This window comes from Pinus tabuliformis, chromosome X (assembly GCF_031772625.1).
Source record: "Pinus tabuliformis cultivar Carrire ecotype Pingquan chromosome X, CPIR1, whole genome shotgun sequence".
NCBI classification, from domain to species: Eukaryota; Viridiplantae; Streptophyta; class Pinopsida; order Pinales; family Pinaceae; genus Pinus; species Pinus tabuliformis.
The window spans coordinates 930,555,741-930,567,126 of record NC_142308.1 but is presented as its reverse complement, the minus strand read 5'-3'; the positions used below and the strand labels follow the sequence as shown (position 1 = coordinate 930,567,126).

General features: G+C 29.9%; 1 non-coding gene across 1 annotated transcript; it reads right to left on the bottom strand.

Moving 5' to 3' along the window:
- Positions 1 to 8,097: 8,097 nt before the first annotated feature.
- Positions 8,098 to 8,169, bottom strand: TRNAH-GUG (transfer RNA histidin (anticodon GUG)). Its single transcript has one exon. It is a non-coding gene; the product is annotated as a tRNA-His (tRNA).
- Between the last annotated feature and the right edge of the window lie 3,217 nt (positions 8,170 to 11,386).

Sequence of the window (11,386 nt, the reverse complement as noted above, 5' to 3'; positions counted from 1 at the left end):
AATGTTCATCGTTTTTTTCCCCAGGTTAAAATTCTGATTTGTTTGTAAAAACGACATTAACAACCATTTTTTTGTGTAATAAACATGAAAAAACACCCATGTTGATGCTGCACCAACACTTGTTTTTTTTGGGTTAAAATTCAAACAGTTTTTAGCAATGACATTAAAACAAATATTTATGACTATGAAAAACCTTAAAATTCCAATAGTTTTTGACAATAACATTAAATATAAAATATCATGACTCTAAGAAACCTAAAAATTCCAACAATTTTCAACCTAGGCATTAAAGATATATCATGACTCTGAAAAACTTTAAAATTTTGACATTTCTCAACCACAACGTTAAAGAAAAAATATCATGACTTCGAAAAACCTTAAAATTTTGACATTTTTCAGCCATAGAATTAAAACCAAACATCATGAGTAAAAAAACCCTTAAAAAGGAATACCTAAATCAAAGAGTCATAATAACAAGAGTAATTTCTTTTTAAATGCCAATAGTATAACTATTTTAAAATTTTAGTCTAAGACATCTTCATATTGCAATGAAAATTTAAAAATTAACCATCAAATTAATATGTAGTGAGGTGAATTTGACCCACTGCAATCAAACCTTAAAAATCAACCATAAAATTGACACACCGTGGGGGTTAATTTGATCCATTGTAACAAAAATTTTAAAATCAACTAGCAAATTGATCCATAGTGGGGTCGGGTTGCTAGTTGAGGATCCATATAGGCCTTGTAAAATAAAATAATAAATAAATAAAAGTGAAAAAAAAAAACAAAACCAAACAAAAAATTAAAGAGATTTTAAAAAATTAAAACTAAAACAAAAATAAAAATAAAAAATAATAACAAGTAAATAGAAAAGATATTAAAACATATAAAAAAAGAGATAGAAAATAAAAAACAACAAAAAAAAATCAAAACTTAATAAAAAATAAATAAACAAATTATTTAAAAAAATAAAAACAAATTCAAGCATAAAAATGTAAAAAAAATAATAATTTAAACAAACAAAAAAAACCATAAAAATTTCAAAAATAAAAAAGTAATAAATGTAGAAACAAAAAAATCCCTTTAAAAACATAATTAAGAAAAACATTAAAAAAAACAAATTAGATAATTAAAAAAATGGAATAATAAAAAGAATCATATATATTACAAAACAAATAAAAAAATTTAAATTCAATAAGCAAAATATATTAAAAAAATAGAAAAATGTATTAAGAAAACATTAAAAATAAATAAACTATAAAAAGGTTAAAAAGTATTAAAAAAATTGGTGTTGGTGGGGTCGGGATCTTTAGGCCACCCTGCCCCAGTTCCAAAGGTTCGTAACTAGTGCGGCTAGAATGACCTTGTTCGCGACCCTTTGGTGTCGGGACGAGGCGGGGCTTGGATACCCCTCAAAACATCAATTTTTTTTGATATATTTTTAATTTTTTAATGTTTTTTCTTGTAATATATATATATATATATATATATATATATATATAATTTCTTAATGTTATTTTATTTTTCAATGTTTTTGGTTTTTTTAATGTATTTTCATTTTTTTAATATATGTTTTTAAGTTTTTTCTAGAAGACTTTGGTAGATTTTTTTTTTTTTTGTTTTATTTTTTTAATTATAGTTTATTTATTTATTTAAAAAAATTTAGTAATGTTTATTATTTTAGATTTCTTTTTTTTTTTAATTTTTGAAAAGGTTTGTTTAATAGTTTGTTTTTAATTTTTTTTTCAATTTGTTTTCTTATTTTTTTTTTAATCTTTAAGTAATTTTTGAATTCATTTTATTTTTGTAAGCAAGCAGGAGACTTTATATTATCAAAAATGATTTACATATGATATAGACATGAAGTAATTAAGGAGCTCAACGACATAGTGATGCCTACAATGGAAAAATTGGGACCATCTGCCCATCAAGGGGAAACCAGACGGTCCCTGCATGAAAGTGTGAGTCTGAAAAATCTCAAGCTAGGCACAATACCAGAGAAAATTACATAAAAAACTGATAACAGGGATACGTAAAAGTTTGTGATAATTTTCCGTAGTGTTGGTCACATAACTGCAAAGAGAAAGTGTAGGAAAGAAAGGAATTATCAATTTAGACCACAAGCTTTCCATTGGAGTTTGAGGATACCTCCTGCTCCTTATTGAATGTCATCTTAGCTGCATTGTCTTTCGAATTTTCCTCCACTATGAGGCAAGCATACGAACTTGATTACTTTTGTGCCTAATCCTTTTCTCCATCTTGACCTACCTGGCTTTTCAACTACATGTCATTGATCATGAGAGAAGGGGACAGGGTTGTTGGAGAGGAGTGGGAGCCCGAGGCAACCTGAGAATTGGAGGATGAAGGAGAAATCAGGACAAGAGGGAAGGAAATGCCCAAGAATATGGATAATTAGCACAAAGATTGACACGCTCACTTGGGCATTGGGCTCCACCACCTTCTGAGTTGTCACTTCTTTGGCTTGCTCATGCTTCCACAAATGACAAGCCAACAAATTTCTTATGGCCCAATGCCCATCTCCAATGCTGCTCTCGTTGACTTCCAATGAGGCTATTATGCACCAAATGTGTGTGGGGATGTCAAGGTCAAATACTTTTGATATTTCATTGAACCGAACATCATGAGGGGGGCACCCTCTACCCTGACCAACACTACTATGCTATACTCTTCCTCGCTTGTGAACCATAGTTACAAGCTGGAGAATGAAGCCAGGAAATCATGGGTTTCAGAAAACAATGACAAGAGAGACTAGAGAGAGACAGAGCTGCTCCAGGAAGGTGCAGAGTAGGGAATGAGGCAAGGGAGGGTCGTTTATCCAGGGAATTTTCCAACATCGAGGAGGAGGCAGATGAATTGAATGGGGCATGAGTACAAGGTACAAGGAAATCACAAGGAAGATACACAGTAGGAGATCCAAACTTATTGAAAATTATAGTCTACCTATTTGATGGAGAGCATTGAAGGTGCATAGGTGCCACTTGTGGGAGCAGTCACGTTGGTAGTTAAAGTGGGCAGGACATCACCTATGGAATGTTACCTAGATCCTGGGGCAGATAAATTTTGATTTTAACATGCTTATTTTTTTGGTTAAACTTGTTTTAATTTTTTTAAATAATTTTTCTGCTAATTTAACGTAACATTTTATGTGAATCATTATTTTTGAAAGAAAAACTTCAAATGTTATCATCTTTGGACATAAATTTCATAAATTTTGCTATTTTTTCAATTTTTTTATTCATTTTTTTCTTCCATAAAAATCCTTTATCTAACATGCCATTTGTAGCGAAAGGTCTTGAAATACATATTTTTTTAATTATATCTATATGCAAAATGTGTATTTTATGTCAAGCGTTTAGAATTATTATTTTTTTAGTGACAGTTATTTTATGTGTATTAACATATTCATTAATGATATATAAATATATACAAAAACTTAACTTCAAAATATTATTTTTATTATTTTTTTTTAACTTTGAAAAGAAATTAAAAATTTCAATATAAAAAATCATTGCAAAGAAAAACAAAAAACACAAGCTTGAAAATCCCTTAAAAACAAAAATCTTAGGATAAAAGCCAAGAAGAGGAATAACACAATTTGAAAATGGTTAAATAACCAACATTTAGAAAAAATTGTGCATACTTGTGCCATAAGAAAATTTAAAGTCTCAAAAATATGCCCCTGGAAAAAAAAAAAAAAAAAAAGGTTGATGCATCAATGCTTTTCAAAATCCACTTGAAAATTATTAACATTTAAAAAAAATATCCATACTTAATACATTAGAAAATTTAAAGTATAAAAACTAAGCCCAAAAAATAAAGGGTTGATGCGCTTTTCAAAATTGGCATGAAAATTCCTAACAATTAAAAAAATATATACATAATTAATACTATGAAAATTTAAAGTGTCCAAAATATGCTCCAAAAAAGGGTTGATGTTACATCAACACTTTTCAAAATCAACATGAAAATCATGATCTTTTGCACCCTCAAAAAAGTGAGAATTAAGTACATTATCATTAAGTTGGTAACTTTGTTATAATAACAAGGTAATTTTTAGAGGTGAAATTTCACCAATTCATTATTTATAGGTCATTTTTTGACGAAAAACAAATATTTTTCAATTTACTCAAAACTTCACCTATTTCTTACATAATTACAATAAATTTGATAATTTTTGTCAAACATTTAGAAGTTTTAATAGTAAATTATATGTTTTTTTATTGAATATTTCCCTACAATTTATATGTATGAATTTTCAAACCAAATAATCACCCAAATTACTATGCATAGATGTAATACATGAATCTTTAAAACTTCTCTACATAACCATAATAAAAATTATGTTTAGAAAAACCCTAAGGCTAAGGTTTAGTGCTCCAAGGTTCATATTCACTCATACCTAGCTTATATTTCATTCCTAAATTATAGTTACAAGTTTATCTTACATATCTAGTGGTGAAATTGATCTCCTAAATGTTTATAACTGCTTATCTTTCACTTGGAGATTTTATTAGTGAATTCTACTGCTAACGTTGGAAACCCTAAAGGGGATTCACCATATATTATTCAAGTTCTTGTATGATTCATTTTTATACCTCTTTAAAACTTAATTCTAACCCTCGTTGGGCTATTATTTCATTATATATCTCTTTCCCTAGAAAATACATACGATATGTCTTTCCTTCAAATGCATAATCATCTCTTAGATGGTTCTCTCTTAATGTCAAATATGAAACTTCTATGTTAAATAATTGTAAAAATATATTTACAAATTGTGGACAACCTTAAGTTTGTCCATGTTTTAGCATACAATTGATTGATATTCAAAGTACACATTGCACCATTGTTTTATTCTAGTTGATTACATTCTTTGTGACCTAAAGTAGCTTAAAAGTGGTTTGTGCCTCTTTGATGTTTCATTTGTTGAGCAATAATCATCTAATCTAATTGTAAACATGAAGTTGTATACATTATTTATCTTTTATGTCAAATTTGACACATGCATCCACTGGATCCTAACCCTCTTTCTCAAGTGGATATATTGGTGGTTTATACTATTGTTTCTAATTGGTTATCTTGGAAGAATTTAATCATTTGTTGGAATCCTTGTGCATCAAATTTTTTATACATATTTTGGATTCATTGAAATAAGTCATATGATTTCCTAACAATTAATTCACTAAGAGGCTTATTAAGTCAGATAGGGATATCCCCTTTGGATTTTAGGTGTTGGATTAAAGTCAAGGGATAATTGTACTAAGCTGACAATGGTTTATTTCCCATCTTTTTGCCCCAAGTTAGCACCCATGTTGCAACTCTTCACTAGGGTGTTAGTGTAGGTAGTAACACCTTCCATAATCACAACTCCTTAAAGCCTAAGCATAGCCTACAATTTGACAAACTTATCTTTTGTAAGTGGCTTTGTAAAAATATTAGCAATCTAATCGTTTGTCTTGCAATAAATGAGCATGAAGCTATGCATGCTTCACCTTATTGTGTGCAATAACCTTTAATGTACTTTGATTGTCATAATATTGCACTAAGTTTATTCCTTGACTATAAACCCAAGTTTAGACATGAGATTTTAAATCCATAGTGCTCATGTTCTTGCATTAACTACACTATAATATTATGTTTCCATGGTTGAAAGAGAGATCACCCATTGCTTCTTACCAGACCATCCCATGGGTGCAAGGGTAATATGAAACACATAGTCAAATGTAGACTTTATGTCATCTTCATTCCCAACCCAATTCAAGTTGGTGTAATTGACCGATTAGTTCATATTTTCATGGAAATACTTTATACCATGTTCATAAGTGCCCTACATATGACAAACAATCCTCTTTGTGGCCTTCAATTGAATTTCTCTTGGATTATACATGATATAAGAAACCATATTAACAACAATGTAAAGATCAAAGTGATTGTGAGTTAGATAGGTTAGGCTACCGACAAGTTATTAGTAGAGAGTAGTATCAACTTTCAAAGAATCACATTCTTGAGCCAATTTCAGTCATGATTGGTAAGGTGTAGTACATGGTTTACAATCTTCCATTCCTTAGCTCTATAATGGATTCAACACATATTTAGATTGAGAAAGAAAGATACAATCATCCATTTGTATCATGTGGATGCCCAAAAACAAATGTAAGAGACAAGGTTAGTCATTTCAAAGGTATAAATTAGTCGTTTCTTCAAATCCAAAAATATACATTACCACTGATGATGCCTGGATTATCAACATACAATTCAATGATTTAGGTTTCACCATTTACATGTAAACCATAAACTCTATGATTTAATTCACAACATTTGAAACCATGTTTGAGAAATAATCAATTGATTGTTTCATACCACATCCTAGGGGCTTGTTTCAAACCATATCATAACTACTTCTATCCAATAGATAAGACCACCATTTTTTTCAAATGGTTGCTCCATATAAATCTCTTTAGTAAGAATAACATGTAGGAAAAGCACTTTCGACATCCATTTGATGTAACATTGATCCAAAAAGAAATCTTTCTAAGAAAAACCCTTCACGACCAAATGATAAAAAAATTCTTTTAGCTTCAAATGTGATTTGTGTTGTAGACCTTTCGACACTTTTCAACATTCTTTTTGTGTGGTTGAGGTACTAAGTCTCATGTTGTCTTCTTCATCACAAAATCCTACCCATCAACCATAACATTCTCCCATTCAAGTCGACCATGTGTATTTATATATGTATAAGGATCATATGCCTCTAGCACATGTGCCATTAGATAAATACGACGTTGTCTTCTAAGATGTAAATTTCCCCTGGGCGACCAAAAATCGCTGGAATCCAACCATTTTTTTTCCAAAAAAAATCACATTAGGAGTATTTGAATCCTCTTTTAAATGGTGGAAATGGATTCAATACCATCAAAAATCCTTGGGGCACCCAAAATCTTGAAACTTGACTGCTGTAACCTGGTTTTACAAAAATTCCCGCTGGATTTTTTCAAAATCCTATCGGAATTTCCATTGTTTTTTTCAAAATCCTCTTTAGACTACGCTAATAAATACCGACATGTTGTTCTTTATTTCTACTCCTGCTTGAGTCATTAATATCTCCTACATTGGTACCAATAGCTTCAATTGTCTCAATCACCAATCTATGAAGACAAATGTATTTTTAGGAGTAATTGTACTAAAATCTTCATGAGTGGAATAACTAAGTGTTTCAAAACTTGTGGTTGATTCTACTTTAGAAGGTCAAGTACAAGTTAGATCAGGTACATGATACTCTGGCGATTGTGGTCCAACCGTTGTGTGTGGGGTTAAGTCCCCACAAGTCCTGTGAACCATTCCCACGAGCGACTATATACGGCTATTAAGTTTACTCCAAGTGAAAATTTCCCCACCAGTCAATATTTTGGCTCTGAAAAAAGAAAAAAAGAAAAGAAAGTTAGATCTGGTACATGAGTTTCTATGTAGTAATTAGTTAGATATAAAACTACAAAATCTATACAAACCAAGAGAGAAATTCAACAATGTAATTATATCTAAAAACCTTCTCATAAAAATGTGTAAATTTTTATTTCACCTACTTTCCCTGGTATCTTTAAATTGGAAAATTAATGAAAACTATTATTCAAAAAATAAATATTTATTAAATAAATTAGCATCTTTAAATTAGAAAAATAGTCAAAATGTATATTTATTAAATAAATTAGCATCCTTAAATTAGAAAAATAATAAAAATGTAATATATCAATTAGTTATGATCTGATAAGTTAAAATTGGTTTCATGGTTAAAAGCCAGATTCACAAACCATGAAAACATAAGAAAATTAAATGCATATTACAGAGTGAGATTAAGTGACCTAATATTTAAAAGGTTTACCTGCTAAAAACAGGGAGTTAGTGAGCAAAATGGCAATTAAAAATGATTGCAAAATCCCAAATGTTATTGAACTTCTATCACAGAAAATACCAGTACCTGTGAAATACATAGGCACTTTTAAGTTAAATTTACCCAATTTTGTTATTTGAGTGCAGAGAAATAACCTTCCGAAACGTTATTTGAACTCAGAAGAAAAATACTGTGGTTGCTGGGATTCGAGCCCAGGTCTCCACGGCCACAACGTGGAATTCTCACCACTAAACTACAGCCACCCGTGATATTTTGTTAACCGGTTATATTTAAATTAGACACATACTTCGAGTGGATGCACTCCTTCAATTAATCTTTGAAGTCTGTTCGTGAAAATTCTGCACTGTAAAATAGTACATTTTCAAAATAAATACCATTGAAGTCCGTGCGTGAAAATTCTGCACTGTAAAATAATACATTTTCAAAATAAACATCGTTGAAGTCTGCAGGTGAAATGTTTGCACTGCAAAATACTACATTTTCAAAATAAATAACCTGTTTAGTTCGTACAGCACAAAGCCCTAATCCGTGGTCGTGGGTTCGAGCTCCCTAATGGCCGTCACTATGTGCGGCATTGCCCCCATTTGGAGCGGCAAGGTGCACGTTTGGTCTTCTGGCACCGAGCTAGAAGATGATTGATTATCTGAAGAAAGCGATACAACTTTCTTGCGTGAAGGAGCCGTGGAGACAACTCTCTGTTCCGAGTATTTGACTTCGAGTATGACATTTTCAATAATTTTGTATCGAACAACAAGAAAATATACGGAAATGAGAATATCACATTTGTTGTTGCAGGGTTCGATACTATGATATCAATATCAAATTTATTAATAAAGTCTATTGTATGAAGGATGGCTTGTTATAGCTTATTTTTATTTATTTATTATTAAAAAAATTAAAATATGATTTAACAATAAAATAAAATAAGTAAATACAAAATGGATGTCTGGATTTTAGGCATATGTTGTTCATTTATTTTGAGCTTAGTTTTGGAGTATCCACAATAGAAACCATATTTGTCAACATTTCATATCCCAACATGGATCCATCATCAGGACCCATCTGAATGATGATAGAAGAAAAGCTTTCATCAACAAAATGGATGTCATTTCAATATCATTAATTTCCAAAGATGAAACTATATATTATCATTTAGTGGATTTTTGGACTTGTGTGTATTTGATAAGTAGGAAGAAAAAAGTATATGATATGTTTTATAAAAATTTAAAAAATGAAATTTGGTATGAAAATATAAAAACCAGTTGTTTTCAATTTTCTTTTTTTTGTTATTGTTGTTGTGTTGGCTTGACTTATGAGCAATTTGATCCTTGAATTTCACGGTTTACATAATATTTCATAATACGACAATCACCCATTAAACTACCTCTCATGAGCTAGTTCCTCCAATTATAAAGTAAATATTTGTTTAAAGAATATATAATATTGAAAGAAAGTTTTACTTATTATCATTGTGAAGAAATAATGCTCTTGTTAAATTGAAAGAAAGTAACACTTATTATGATAAAAGTTGATTTTGTTAATAAATTATAAATGTTTAAGTAAAATGATTATATTTTCAAGTCTTAGTGTGAGGCATATTTTAAGTGGAGAGAATTTTCGGTTGGATATGGATAAAAGCAATGGACACTTTCACCTTGAATTTAAAAATGAATATTTGTGATTTTTCACTAGGAAGAAGATAACATTGGAAGACTTGACAATGGAATCATGCACAAAAGTTTTATCATCAAAATATATATAAAAAAGGCAAGATTGTACAATCCAATGCTATGAGAATCACCATAATAGAATTATGAACATTTAAAAGAATAATAAGAAGTTTGAACAAAATCATTGTTCGTAGAGATGAAGAAATTGTTCAAACCAAAAGAAATCGAAATGCCAAGGCACAAAAGTCTACCAATTTCAAAAACAAATAAAGGAGTTTCAACAACATAATAACAACAAAAAAATGTCACAAGGAAAATATATTAGTAAAGACCTATCTAAAAATAATGAAGAAATTCCATGCCTTAGAAATCATAATAAAAATCTAATTGTAGAAGTTTAACGAGTTAAATAATGACAAGAAGATGTAGCAGAAAAAATAAAGAAACAATTCATTGACTAAGAATTTTTAACTAATCTAACTAAATTGGGGAAGTTTGTTGGGGTCAAAATTCCAAACCATGGATAACGAAACCCATCATCAACTCAAATAAACTGGAAAAACCAAATGTTGTCACTAATGAAGTTCCATTAGACAAACAACATCTAGGAATTGATATTAGGAAACAATTCGATGACAAGTTGATATATACATATTCAATTATAGTTGAATGCCCATCAATGGCCATTGATAAAGCCATATCTCAATTAACCAATTTTGACATGTCAATTATTACAAAAATATCAAATAGTAACATGATGACACATGTAGATCATGAAATTTATATTAATTGAGATTAATAACAACCACCTTCTTAGTGTCCCTTATTGTCACCCAAATTACTGAAGTCATATTGTGCAAGAATCAATGTACCAACATCAAAAGTTACCTAGCATAAGGTAATGTTATACTTACACTTTGAAGCGTCCATATATCAATACAACTAGACATCAAAAAGAAAGAAACTCAAATCAAAAACCTTAGCAATATAAGTTCCCAAAAAAAATGCATGTATGATAAGTTGATTGATTGATTTATTTATTTTATTTATTTTTTATTTTTTCTGTTGTGGAATTTTTGTTCAAAGATTCATAAATTGTATCTCCTTGTGCCATCAACTTTATCAAATAAGTTAAAGTTACAAGAAAATAAATCATTCTATATGAAGTGATAGTTGCCTACCAATCAAAGCATTTTAAACGGGAGGACTTATAATATACCTAGGGTATACTACAACTATTGTAATAATGTTATAAACAATATTATGCAATAATAACCATAAGTTATAATCTACATTTATGCTGTAAAAATGAAAAGAATCCGTTTTCCCAAAATGTATGACATATCACCCCAACATGTGATTGTATAATCCTTTGTATCAATCCAATAAAATATTCATACTATCAATAAATAATTACTATTTTAATATGGATTACATGGGTTCTCCACATGGATCTACAACTTCTACCTACCACATGGATCTTTATTATAATTGATGCCCTTTTTTTAGAGATTAATGATCCATGTGGTAGGTAGAAGTTGGTTCTCCACATGGATCTTTAATATGGATTACATCGGTTCTCCACATGGATCTACAACCTCTAGCTACCACATGGATCTGTGAACCCCTTTTAATAATAAAAAATTCCATGCATCTATTGAATTTTCTTCTGATCTTCTCACCCCTAGTTGATCTCTGTCTGTTATACATACTAAATCTTTGACCTTCATCCACTCTACTTGAACTTCCCTTGCATGACAAAGACAGATCTGACATGTACCTTTCTGGT